The 13,355-nt window shown below is 34.6% G+C and overlaps 1 pseudogene; it reads right to left on the reverse strand.

Annotated features, from left to right (window-relative positions):
* Window positions 1-2,429: 2,429 nt before the first annotated feature.
* On the reverse strand, window positions 2,430-3,749 carry LOC150021581 (BUB3-interacting and GLEBS motif-containing protein ZNF207-like; annotated as a pseudogene).
* Window positions 3,750-13,355: the final 9,606 nt, after the last annotated feature.

Raw genomic sequence — 13,355 nt, forward strand, 5'->3', positions numbered from 1 at the left:
CATTAGATTTACCAATTAATACTATATTTCTTCATAATAAATAATTTGGAAGTTTTTCTTCACTTTTGAAGCTCTGGAACAATTTGGTAAGCATTTGGATTATCTAGGTATTAACCATTTTATCTTATGCTGCTTTGGAACCACCTAGGTTTAATGCTATTTTGTTGGGGGAATAGTTTTGTGTAGCTTCCATTCTTCTCTTGTAAAACTAGTCTATTTCATCTCCGTGTACAACAGGATTATTGTATGTAATTGCACTTTCCTCGGAAAATTTCTCTCTTCCCTAAGTTTACAATGTAACTGCATAGAGTTACACAAAGTAAAAATACACACAATGCAATAAAAACTGGGAAAACATTTGAACAGATGTTTCAAAATAGAACAATGTGAATGACAAGTAAGTCCATGAAAATGTTGAAAATATCATTAATCATCGGTAAAATGCACATTAAAACTCCAATGGTGCGGCCTTCCATTTCTAGTTCTGCATGAAAGGAGTTAAAAGTCACCACTGTCCTAAATAGTAAAACGCTGAGCAGACCATAAACCAACAATTCTTCATGGACCATAAGAAAGGGAAAGACACAGGGCAAACCACTGCCCCCAAGACTGGTCAGGCAAAACAGGGTGGCACAGTTTACTGAATTACCAGACCTGAGACCTACTGGGAGAGATGGCTTCTGCAACCCGTGCCAGGGCAGGAAACCCTGGCTGTGACTGACAAGTTGCTGGAGGCTCTGTGTGGATAACTCTGAAAGTTAAACACACTAGGGGACCCAGTCACAGGATGGCTACCACAATATTGTGAGATTCAACTCCAGGAGCTCAATCAAATTTCTACAGTACTAAATATCAGAAAAAAATCCTGCTTCCAACAGAGAGAGGAGGGAAAAGACCCATTTGAAATGTCAGAGCACTCTGTTCTTAATAAGGCTTTCCCTCTGGGTAAAAGTATTTTAGAGAACCTAATATTAGCTAAAAAGAAGCATATTAAGACTTCAGGTTTCCAGTTCCACATAGAAGCTTGGAAGTTGCCACTCTGTCCTCACAACAAATATAAAGCTGAATAGAATAAAACATCAACAATTCTTCTTGGATTCTTAAGAGAGAGGAGGACACATGTCGAACTGCTGTCCCCATGACTGGAAAGACAGACAGATGAATCCAGGGAGGCTCAGCTTACCAGGTGCAACCACCACGGGAACCAGAAGCTGCGTTAGGAACACCTTAACTGTAATTGATAAATTGCTGGAGTCTCAGTACAGACAACTCTGAGAGTTAAAATACCAAGGGATCCAGTCGTGGGGAACCCCACATTTTTGCAAAGTTTACGTGCACAAGCCCAACCAGTTCCCACAGTAAATATCAGAGAAAAATCCTTTCTTGCTTCCAACAGGGTGTAGGAAAAAGGAACCATTATGAAATACTCCAGAGCACTGTGCTCTTGTTAACAAGACCTGTCTTCAGGAGAAACTAGTTGAGCTGCTGGGGTATTATCAGAGCATAACTGACCTGGGGAAGGGAGATATCCAACTACAACCCACTTTAGCCAAACTGTCCCACCTCAATGGGGAGAAAAAAACCTAAGAAACATGTGAGGTTCACAGCCAAGAATTGTATTCATATATATTTTGTCCTTTTCTGGTCAAGTCTTTACAGAAATTGTGGGCAATTCTCATAAGTAAATTCAGGTCTTTAATCTCTATAAATTTTCCTGGAAAATAATTTTAAAATGAATTCTGTTCCTTTGTTGTTTTTTATTATTTTTGAGGGACTTCAGTTACATGCATTAGTCTTTATTTCCTCAACTTACTTATCAATAACTTGTTTTCCTCCCATTTTATTACAATGAAGTTTAACAGTACAGAAAAGTCACAGGACCTTGATGGGACATATTTCATAAACCCTGAAACATGAAGAACTCTAAATACATGAAATATTCTTACACATTCAGACTTCCAATGTACAGGTACTTGGAAATAGTTACAGCCCTCACCAAGCTAGGTTGGGGTCATGAAGTCCCATAAAATCTGAAATGCTGTGAAGGCATAACTTTACAAATAACAATGTAAGCTTACAAAATCTGCCTTTATTAAGATGGTATGGTGTGTTCATGTAACTCTAGTGCTTTCACAATTTAACAAATCGAATTTCTTATACTTCACTTCTAAAAACCTAGATGAAACATGAAAAAGAAGGCGTACCATATAAATTGCAACTCCAGGAAAAGTTCCTGCTTTAATATTCCAAATAATTTTTCCCATGTAAAATAAATGCCCAATAGGTAATTTATTTATCTTCCCAATAAGTGAGAAGATAATGTGTATTAAAGTCACAATGAAGCCTTATTTACAGAAGCTTGGCTATATAAACAGAACAAGTTGAGAAAAGGTTTAATCTCCAAACCTAATAGATTGGATTATGGGAGATCAGTAATGGTCACCTTGCAACATTGCAGGAGGTCTCATTCCTATCAGAGGTCAAGGAGGCCTACCTTGGTATGGGGGCACCATTGGTGGTCCCTGCCCATATGAAGGCCTAACACCAGGAAGGTAACCTGGCATTCCTTGATAATGACCACCATACTGACCATGTGGCAGCATTAGAAGTCTCACTTTTTGGTGGGATCATACCTCCAATTGGTCCAACTAGTGGACCACCAATGGGGCCTACACTGATATTTAGATTACTGTGCCCTTCTCATTTACAGTGATATAGGCTTATCTGGATGGATCAACTTACTGGTTGCACTGGTTGTTGTAAGAGCAGTGGGATTACTTGTTATTGAAGCTGCTGGTTTATCTGCAATGCTGTTTGCTCTACTAGTGGTTGAAGCTATAGACTATGTATAAGCAAGAAATGTAGGTTTTGGGGGTTCTTTAGTTGTTGCAGGAGTACTACAAAAGGGCTTGAAATCTGTACCAACAGGTCCTTGGACAGCTGCCTGAGTCTATCCAGCACTGGGGAAAAGAGGCTTAGTAACTGCAGGCTGTGGAGCAAGAACCATTGCTGTTGGTGCATGTGGCCTATTAAGAATACCTGGTGCTGAAACAGCCTGTACTTGAGTCATTGGAGGAATTCCAGAATGTGGAAGAGGAGAGAGCATACCTGGTAGCATACCAGGCATCAGAAGTGGTATACCTGCTCCAGGTGGCATCATGTCACCCACTGGCATCATTCCAAGTGGCAGGCAGGCCTGGTATAACTGGCAGCATCTCTGACATCAGATGAGGGATACCAGCATTAATGGCAATATGCCTGGAGGTATTCCTGATGCTCCCAGAACTAGTGTTAGTCCTTGCTGTGCCATTGGGGGGGGGTATAACTTTGTAGGGGTTGAAATGGCTGTGGCTGAAATGAAGCTGCAGAGTCATCATATTCATTGGAATCGTCTTGTTGCTTCTTATTCTTCTCCTTCTCCTTCTTCTTTTTCCTCTTCTTTTTTTACTCTCCTATGTTTTCTTTTCAAGAAGTTGTCTTCTCTCATCCATGTCTTTTTCTGGAATACCTTCATATATTTCTAACTCTATGCCTGTTCTTCAAGTATTACATTTGGTACAGCATCTATTGTTTCTTTATGTACCTGCATGCAATAATATATAGTCAAGCCAGATCCTGTGTATAATTTCTTATGACATATATGACATTTAAAATGTCTTGCCTTTTTGGTGCTGTATAAAGATTTTCTCACCATCAAAATCTCTTTTACAATACCAGCACCATTGCTTCAGCTTCTTCTTGTGATTCATAACTGCGCTCTACTAACAAAGTAAAAAATGAGGTGAAAATAAACAGGAAAAACGAGGCCAAAAGCCACTCACTCTTCAGACTTAATGGCCACTACCATTGAGCAGTAAACAGCTCAATCACTTTTAATCTGATTCTTTTACTTGTATATCACTTTTTTTTTAATCCTCACCTGAAGACATTTTTTTTTTCCATTGCTTTGAGAGAGAGAGAGAGAGAGAGAAACATTGAACATTGATTGGTTGCCTCTCACAGGCTCCCTGACCTGGGATAGAACCTGCCATCCAGATATGTGCCCTGACCAGGAATCAAACCAGCCACCTTTTGGTGTACAGGATAATACTCCAACCAATTGAGCCAAACCTGCCAGGGCTCTGTCTTCATTTTTAATTTCTTATTAATTTTATCTTCTCCTTCAATTTAATTCCTGATTGTAGTCCTATTTCAGAGCTTTCTTTTTAAAAATTTTTTCTGAGTTTAAAAATTTCTGATTTAAGTCATTTTTATATATCTGAAAATGCATATTTAATTATGTTGGGGTCTTATGTGTTATGTTATTGTTTCCTTCTGTTTCATGAATGTTCTTTTGGAAAATTTTTCATGATCTTAAAATGTTTATTGTATTTTCTATTTTCTTATTGACAGGGATGACCACTTCATTTGTGATGTCTTATCTTCTGGGACTAGCAAGTAGTTATATGCACAGATGACTGCAAGTCTTTAGATAGCTTAGTGAATTCTGTGATTGACCTTGTTCTTTTTTTCTGAGTTATTTTATTTTATTTTTCATTTTCATTTTATTTTTTTATTCTAGTTTATTCTATTACAATTTTCCCAATATTTTACCCTTTGCCCTCCTCTGCCCAGCCCTCTCCTCACTCCCACAGTCAATCTCCACACAATTGTTCATGTCCATGGGTCATTCATACAAGTTGTTTGACTAATCTCTTCCCCTTCTTTCCACTTTATCTTCCACCCCCTCCCCTCTGGCAGCTATCTCATTGTGGTTTTAATTTGTATCTCTTTGATGGCTAGTGATGTTGAGCACTTTTCATATGTCTGTGGGCCCTCTGTATGTCCTCCTTGGAGAAATGTCTATTCAGGTCCTTTGACCATTTTTAAATTGGATTGTTTGTCTTCTTGGTGTTGAGCTGTATAAGTTCTTTATATATTTCTGGAGCTTAAACCCTTGTCTGATGTTTTATTGGCAAGTATGTTCTCTTAATATAGTAAAACTAGTCTTTTAGGAGAGGTTAACTGTGTTTTCTGATTTTCTGATTCTGTTTGTTTAGTTGGTTCTACAGAGTAAAGCTATACTTATATACCCTTGATAAATTTTTTTTTTTAAAGCCTTGGCTGAATACACAATCCTTGATTCATACTTCCTGTCCTTGAATTTCTTAATGATACTCTTTACTATGTATACCTTGTTTCTATTTTCAGTGTAACTACAAAGTCTCAAAAAAGATAGCTTCCCTTTCCAAGTTTCTCCCTTTTCTTACCAGAAGCAGTGCCTTCTGAGCCCATCACTGTGAATCTTGTGCAAAGAATTGCATTCAATTTATTAATAACTACTCTCTGAGTTACTGGTTACAAACCTCCTTTAATATTTTCTTACTAAATGTAGGACTCTCTTCCTGAGAGTAATTTTTATTTGTGTTCATTTACTCTTGGTCTCCTTGTTCTTGGGTATTCTTGCCACCTCTATCCCCGCCTTAACCATAAACTCTGGAGCTATATCTGTGTTATTTGGGCATTTATCACCCTACTTATCCATGACATAAGATTTGTAGTGTTCTCTATATTCTGGGTGGTTTTAATTATTCTTATTTTTTATCTCTATGGATATTTTTTGAGGATGTGTAGAAATCTTGACTTAGTCATCTTATGAAATATGGGAACTCCAACAATTTCTCTTAAACTGGTTCTTATTAGATCTCTTTAGAAACTAGAAAAGCCAGAGTCACAGGGATATGATAAGTCACAGTGACATAAGAGAAAATTGACATGTGAAAATCTATATGGCATTAACATGAAAATTAGGTAATGCTTCTCTCATTGGCCTCTACCTTCAAGGATTTTGAATATAAGTAAGCCTTGATTAAGATGCATCAGGAAAAAAATATTACGAATTTTAGAAATTCTCTATTGAATTCCTCTTAACAACAAAAACTTTGTGTAGATTGAATTATAGTTCCAAATTATTCATGCCCCTCCAATACTGATATCCATCCATATCATCATTATATCTTTGTTGTATGTAGCGTATAATTTCTCACTTCTTTTCCTTGACCTTGCACAATTGACTTGCTTTGGCAATAAGATGTTAACATATGTGACATAATCGAGACCTTAAAATGTGGTTATATATATGGATTTGCCTTCTTGAACTCTTGCTTTTAGTCATAAGGAAATCATGCCTTAGATAGGTGCCACTGATTTATGAAGAATGAGGGCTGCATTTTGCAGACCTGGATCTAATCTGAAACTCGGAGCCAAACCCAGTCTACATTAGTAGAATTATATATACCACACAAAATGGCGTGGACAAGAAACTATGCTAATTACTATAAGGCACTGAGGTTTTGGGTGGATGGTTATGCATCATCAGTCTCACAATCAATTCCAAGGAGAGCAGCTATTTAAAAAAAAAAAAAAAACTGGTGGCAGGGGTTTGAGAATTGGGTAGCATGTGGCAAGAATACTGCCATAGGAGATAAGAAATATTGAAAGACTGTGAGGAAAGTTATAAGAAATAGGGAAAATGTCAACCTATGCCATATAGTGGCCAAACATTTGGCAAAACTGTCACTCATTATAATGAGGAGAACAGAGACTACATCTAAGGAACCTGTTATGTTGATTGAGATTTTGAGGTGACTTTAGAAATTCCAGGGAGGTTGCTACAGTTGCATTTGATAAAGTTTTGTAAGGAAAAATTGGCAAGGTAAAAATAGAATTGAGAGGAAATAGGAAGAACCTAGAAGTGCTAGAATTGCAAAATTAAAAAATTAAACTGTTTTTCACTATATAAAATATATGATTTTTAAGATATCCCCTCAGGGGGAAGAATAATTCTCTGGTACTTCCAATAAAATATAGCTTCAGAGTATGACAAAAATAAGTGTGTGGCTATAATACTACTTTACCAACCTCTGAAAGAATTAAATAAACATTTAGTAGGTCTCTTTAGCTGAAAAGGAAGGGGGAGCTTCTAGAAATCTTGAGTGTGGTTCACCAGACATCCTCTACTTCTAGGGAAACTATAATTGCAATTAAAATGAATGTCTCAGAAGTAATTGTGGTAGTAGCTATTATATGAGACTGACTAGAATCAAATACTTGGAAATTTTACAGTTTTTCAGAGATTTGTGTTGGAAAGATCTCTCTAGTGTGGACTAAAAGAGACTGAAAGTGTTCAAGATATAAAAGGACCTTTGAGCATACTGTTTTTTTCCATGGAGAGAGCAGGTTCAAAAACCTCCTTTGCTCTGAAGAAAAACATATTCTCCCATGTGTTTTCCAGAAGTGGCCAAGGGGGATTTTGGGAAAAGTCAAGACCTCCAAAATGATAGATAAGGCGCTGGGAAAACAATAGGCCAGAGAAACATTTCCAGGAAACAGACAGAGGACCTAATTAAAGATCACTGCCTGTCCTAGGCTAGGTGAACTTCGCAATATTTGTTCAACAGGAATATGAAATGTCTATGCACTATTGAATGATATGTGCATTCCATTATCATTCTTTTTGAATGGGAATTGTTATATTTTTCCCATCTATGTTATACTAATGTACTTTGGATACTGGTGAACTTTTAATTAGTTAATAGGCTTTTGGATCACAAGAAACAATATCTGGATATAATGTAGATTCTCTGATTCTGGACTTTGAGTCTGCTGCTATGATTAAATGAAACTTTTGGAAGTCTTTGCAAAAGGATGAGTATATTTCACATGTGAATAATTGTGACCAACAAAGAAACTGTAAAACATTGAATTATTTTTCTCAATTCTTAACTCTCCTACGATAATATACATTCACATTCCTGTTATGGTTGAAAGTACTGAACTAACTCTTGCTTTGGGCTTGATCACAAACCTTGCTTTGACCATAAGATGTAAGTGTATGTGACATCAACAAAAGCTTAAAAAGTTCTTTACAGCTGAATTTGCATTCTTGTACTCCTACTTTTCATAGGTGAAGAATATGCCGTAGGTAGGTTTGGGGTCCAAGAAGGATGAGTGATACTTGAAGATAATCTGAATCCAACCCGCAGTTTGAAGTTTAGCCCAACCAAGCTCATCCAAGCATAACTAAGATCCACGAGCATGAAGTACTTATTTTTTTATAGAACTAATATTTTGACATTAGTATCATAACAGTTAAATCATACACTGTCTTTTATTTAACAAAATACATTGATGAACCTTTGGAAATAAGAAGAATGCTAATTGCATTGTCTCTAAGGGGCATCAGTGAAGAAAATGTTGAATTTATTGGCATAATAAAATGACCTATATTTACAAGAAAGACCAGGGGCTCAAGCAAAAGTGAAGGGACTTAAGAGAAGAAAGTCATTCTGAAGTAAAATAACATCTGCATCTGCAGGTTAAAAGTCTATACTGTTTTTCAGTAAGAAATGAAATCAAAATCTCAAATAATAAATGATATTCTGGTGAATGAATGAAATGAAATTCACAATTATTATTCTTCTGATAAAAGTAACCCTCATATTTTATAAATAAACTCTGCCATGTCAATTATAGTGCAGATGTACCATCATAGCACCTTCAGCACTGGGTGGAAGGAAGTGTGCAGAGCTAGTTCATTCAGATTCTGATTACACTGACAGGTCCACATGGAGGTGGACCTCAGACAAATTAGAGGCTTTATGATATTTTTCAAGGTGGATCTAGGAGATAATAGCTTTCCCTTTTTGTTGCTAACCCTTGAGACTATGTGTCTGGAACTGCTCATAATCATATTTCCCACATAAATGTTTAGCTCAAAGCTTAGTTTAAAAACAAATAAGAAAAACTTGATATCATTTGAGTACTTATGACAGTCAGCCTTAAAAGTAACAATATTCTTTCCCTTCCCAGTTCATCCATGTGAGCTTTCAAATTCCTCTTTCTTTGTTCATGTCAGTTCAAATTTAATTTGTATTATTTTCATTGAAAGTTTTCTGATTAATGTATTAGACTTCTACTTAAAGAAAAACTCCCATGGCATTTTGGTAGAAAAAGAAAGCACTTCACTTATCAAGAAAAAAAAAAAAAAAAAAAAAAAAAAAAAAAAAAAGTCCTCAGACTTCAGGACATTAGTGTTTACTTCCAAATAAACATAAGAATAATATCTACAAATTCTGAATTCTGAGTGGATAAAGAAAAATATCAATCAAGATTTTACATGTATTTAAATCATTGTGAACATATAAAGACTGACATTGTTTAACAGATCATGATATATAGTGAACATAAATCTTTAAAAATCAACCTGATAGAGGAATCTAACCAAAGACTCAATAAAACAAAAACAAAACTTGGAAATGAAGCCACCATAATACAAAAAGATTGGGAGTAACAACTTAATACCATGCATGATGGAATTATTGAGTCATTGATAAATAAATGTGTAAATTATGTTTAAAAGAAAACGATAGACATCAAGAGAAAAAAATACACCAAATGAAAATAATAATATAATTGCAATTGCAATGAATTAGACCAAAATTCCAGCATTACAATAAAAGTCTAAGTGTAGGAGCAGAAAAGAGGTGGGAATGTATCTAATTTCCTCATCTTTTAGAAGATAAATTTAATATGTAATTCTAATTTTTAACATTAAAATTTATGAAATAAAGATACTAGTATATTATTTAAAATGTAAATATAACCATCAGAAGAAGTGATAAGAAAAAAATAGCTATATGACTTTCAATTGAGAAAAGTGGGATTGAAAGAAAGAATACATAGATTATATGGCAGAATATAGAAAAATAAAAACAATAAGATGTGTTACAATAAAACTTAAAGAAAGTATTTGCTAATTAATGTCAAATATAATATAGGTAAATGTAATTGATAAATTTCCTTATAAAAATATGTACTGAGCTTGTATTTTCCAAAAAGGGGGTCGGGGGGAGGAGGAGGAGGAGGAGCTAACTATAGGTCATAGACAACAAATACATCTAATATATGTTAATCAAAATGTTCAAGGTAAAAAGAGGACAAAGGTAAACTAGGCAAATGCTAATGCAAGGAAAGCTGACATCTTTATAGCTAGATCAAACAAATTTGATTCAGGAATTAATGCATTAAATGTGACAGAGGGGAGCATTTTCAATAATAAAGAATATAATTAACAGTTAGTATATTGCTGTCATTTTTCTTTAAGCCAGAAATTAACATAACATTAAAATACAAAGCCAAGACTGCAGCAAGTACAAGGAAAAATCAAATCTGGAGAATAGCAATAGAACATTTTAATTCACTTTTCTCTGCTTATAATAAAAATATATAAAATCTAAATAATATAATACTGATTTATAGGGAACTGCTCCTTGTAGTTTCAGGAATTGTAACCCAAGCTGTGAGCCAACTCCCATCCCCCCTCTTCCAATCCCAGGAGGCCTTAAAGACTCAATGGAAAACTGGAAGGCTAAGAGGCAGACAGGACCGAAGGCCACTCAGAGGGTTCCCATAGGAATTGGATTTAAAGAATGCATATTATGCTTTAGAGCTTGCTCTGCTTTTCTTATCTCTTAGTTAACTATAAACAAGCTAAAAATGTATGAAGCCTTGCACCTGTTGTCAGCATGGTGTCCGGATATTTAGCAGGCCCTAACACAGACTGGTCACTGTGTTCTCTATATTGATATCTGTAATCAGTAACTGTCAACTGTAACTCAAGCATCTGGAAGCTTATTGATGATCCGTAAGTCTTGATTTTGTATCTCCCAAATCCTCTCCTCAATAAAAACCACAGGAGATGAAAGTTTTGGGCTCTTATCTAGAGAGATTAGCCATCTCCCATCCCTCCAGACAAAATACAGTGTCCTGGATAAATTTGTTCTCTCAGCCATGATCCTGAAACCTCTGCTGGACAAGGAGTTTCCAACCAAGCTGGGGCATTGGAGGGGTATAGCCTTATTGATTAATGTGACATTATATATGTAAAATACCTGATAAATTGGGTATATGATATAGTTAAAGACCATTTATAAAAATTTACTGTATATTAATCTAAAAACCTCACCAGAAGTTCAACTCTCAAATTCTGAAATGGTGCAGATAACATTTGCTAACCATATTATAATACAATTAGAAATACAAACAACTACAAAAACAAAATTACTAGCTATTAAAAGATGAAAGCTTTAACTCCTAGTTCAGAGAGGAAATCAAGACTGATATAATGGACTATCTAGAAAACAGCCATAATAAAAATATCATATATCAAAAATCCATGGATTGAGACTCAATTTGTGTCTATTAGAATATTTGTACCTTTACATATTATAACAGTAAACAAAAATGAAAAGATGCTAAGTACTCAATTCAAGGAGGTGAAAATGGCAATCCAGGAATGCAAAAGAGGGGAAACCTGATAAGTTGATTTTGACACATTAAATATAGGAAACAGAATAGGCAAAAGTACAAAGAAGAAAATTCAAAGGCTAGGTTGTTGAAAGAAAAACAAATGAAAATAGATAAACAATTGTCACTATAATTAAAAACAAATGAAATAAAATACTATTGGGTAATTGCAATACTGAAGGTCCATGTGTAACACACTTAAACAACACACTTAAGAAGGAAAAGAAGCCTCAGTATTGCCCAAGAATATATATGCAGAACACTTGTGTTAACTATTAGCACAAAGAACTAAGCAGTATGTTAAAATAACAACGAACTATAACCATGTATTGTTTATAGAGCAAGAATGTTTTAAAATAAGAAAATTTGCTCACTTGATTCTAATATTAATAGGTCTCAATAAAAAAAATTAAAGGACTATTTCACTAGCTTATAGAATAATATTTAACAGAATTAAACATTTATTCCTGATGGAAACAATTATACCAAACAGACAATTTCTTGACACATTTAATGTGATTAAATTAGCAAGCAGCCATCATATGTCAAATGGTAGAAAACTGGAAAGATTTCCTTTAAAGTTAGGATAACTATATGGAGACCTACACTCAGTACTCTCAACAAGACTTTGAAGGTTAGTTTGTACATATACTGTGAAGAATTAAATAGACAAAAGCACTGAATAGAAAAAAATATTATCTTATTGGCTATTAATATGACTTTACAACTGGGAAAATAAAGAGAAGCCATTTTTAAAAATCTATAGGAAAAATATAATGTAGTAAGATGACTTAGTCGTAAAACTAATGTACAATTGCTAATAGGTTTTGTTACAAAATGTAATGTAAGACAAGATTCCATTACGTTATACAACAAAAATAAGCAACCAGGCATAAGCTTGTATAGCATTTGTAATGATAAGAAAAGGAAGAAAAAGAAAACTAGAAAAGCCCAATAAAACTGTCTATCCTTCTCAAGTTTATGTAGAAGTTCAATATGACCTCAATCAAGTGTTAACAGGACTTTTTTCTTGGAACTTTAAAAAAGTTGATACTAAATTTAGTCTTAATTTAAAAACATGGAGACATAATCATAATTTTTTAAAAGAGAAATTAGAGCATTACTACCTTTAAAATTAGTAACATTAAAATAAATATTAGAAAAATACTTTTTTACCAATGTAGGATAAAATATATCAATAGAGATAGTAAGACCTCCAGATGTTAATTTCAAAAAAAAAAAGAAATTTAGTATATATTAAAGTATAATCTAAATTGATGGGAGAAAATGTGTATTATTAATTCTTTTTCTTGTTACTACTGGCCAGTATTGGTACAAGCAAAGTGGGGCTCAGGTGTAATATTGATTCAGCACTTAATAAAATACATTCAAAATGTAGTAAAGGTTTATAATTGTAAATATAAAAATAGAACGGAAGTACTAGAATAAAACATAGAAAACTTAATGCTAAAGTATAGAGTAGGAAAGGATCCTGAACATGATTTCATAAAGATATAAAGAAATATCTGGAAAAAATATAATCAGTAATGTAAATAAGTGAGGAAATTATCTGTAACACTTACGTTTGACAAAGGCAAACTTTCCTTAACAAGAAAAGTATTTTAAATATCAAAAAGAAATATGAATAATTAACAATAAAAATGTGCATAGGGTACAAACAGGTAGTTTATAAAAATGTACACATCTGAAAAGATACTCAGACTTCCAGCCAAGATTGAGGCCTAGACTGACATGCTCTGTTCTCTCCACAGCTAAGAAGGAGTACAACTACCACAAAACCAGAAACAACCAGAAGTTCCAGAAAATAAAGCTACATGGAACTCCAGCGTATGAAGTTATAAACAAGTGGTGCTTGTCCAGATGGGTAGCAGGGGCAAAGCCATGGTGGAGAGGTCAAGCTGTGCTGGCAGCAGCTGTGGCAACTGGTGGTGGGATGGCAGTAAGCATGGACACCCATATTGAAGGAGAGGCGAGAAGCACCTGGGAGC

Source organism: Furipterus horrens, unplaced genomic scaffold, assembly GCF_987537825.1.
Source record: "Furipterus horrens unplaced genomic scaffold, mFurHor1.1.pri manual_scaffold_1, whole genome shotgun sequence".
Lineage (NCBI taxonomy): Eukaryota > Metazoa > Chordata > Mammalia > Chiroptera > Furipteridae > Furipterus > Furipterus horrens.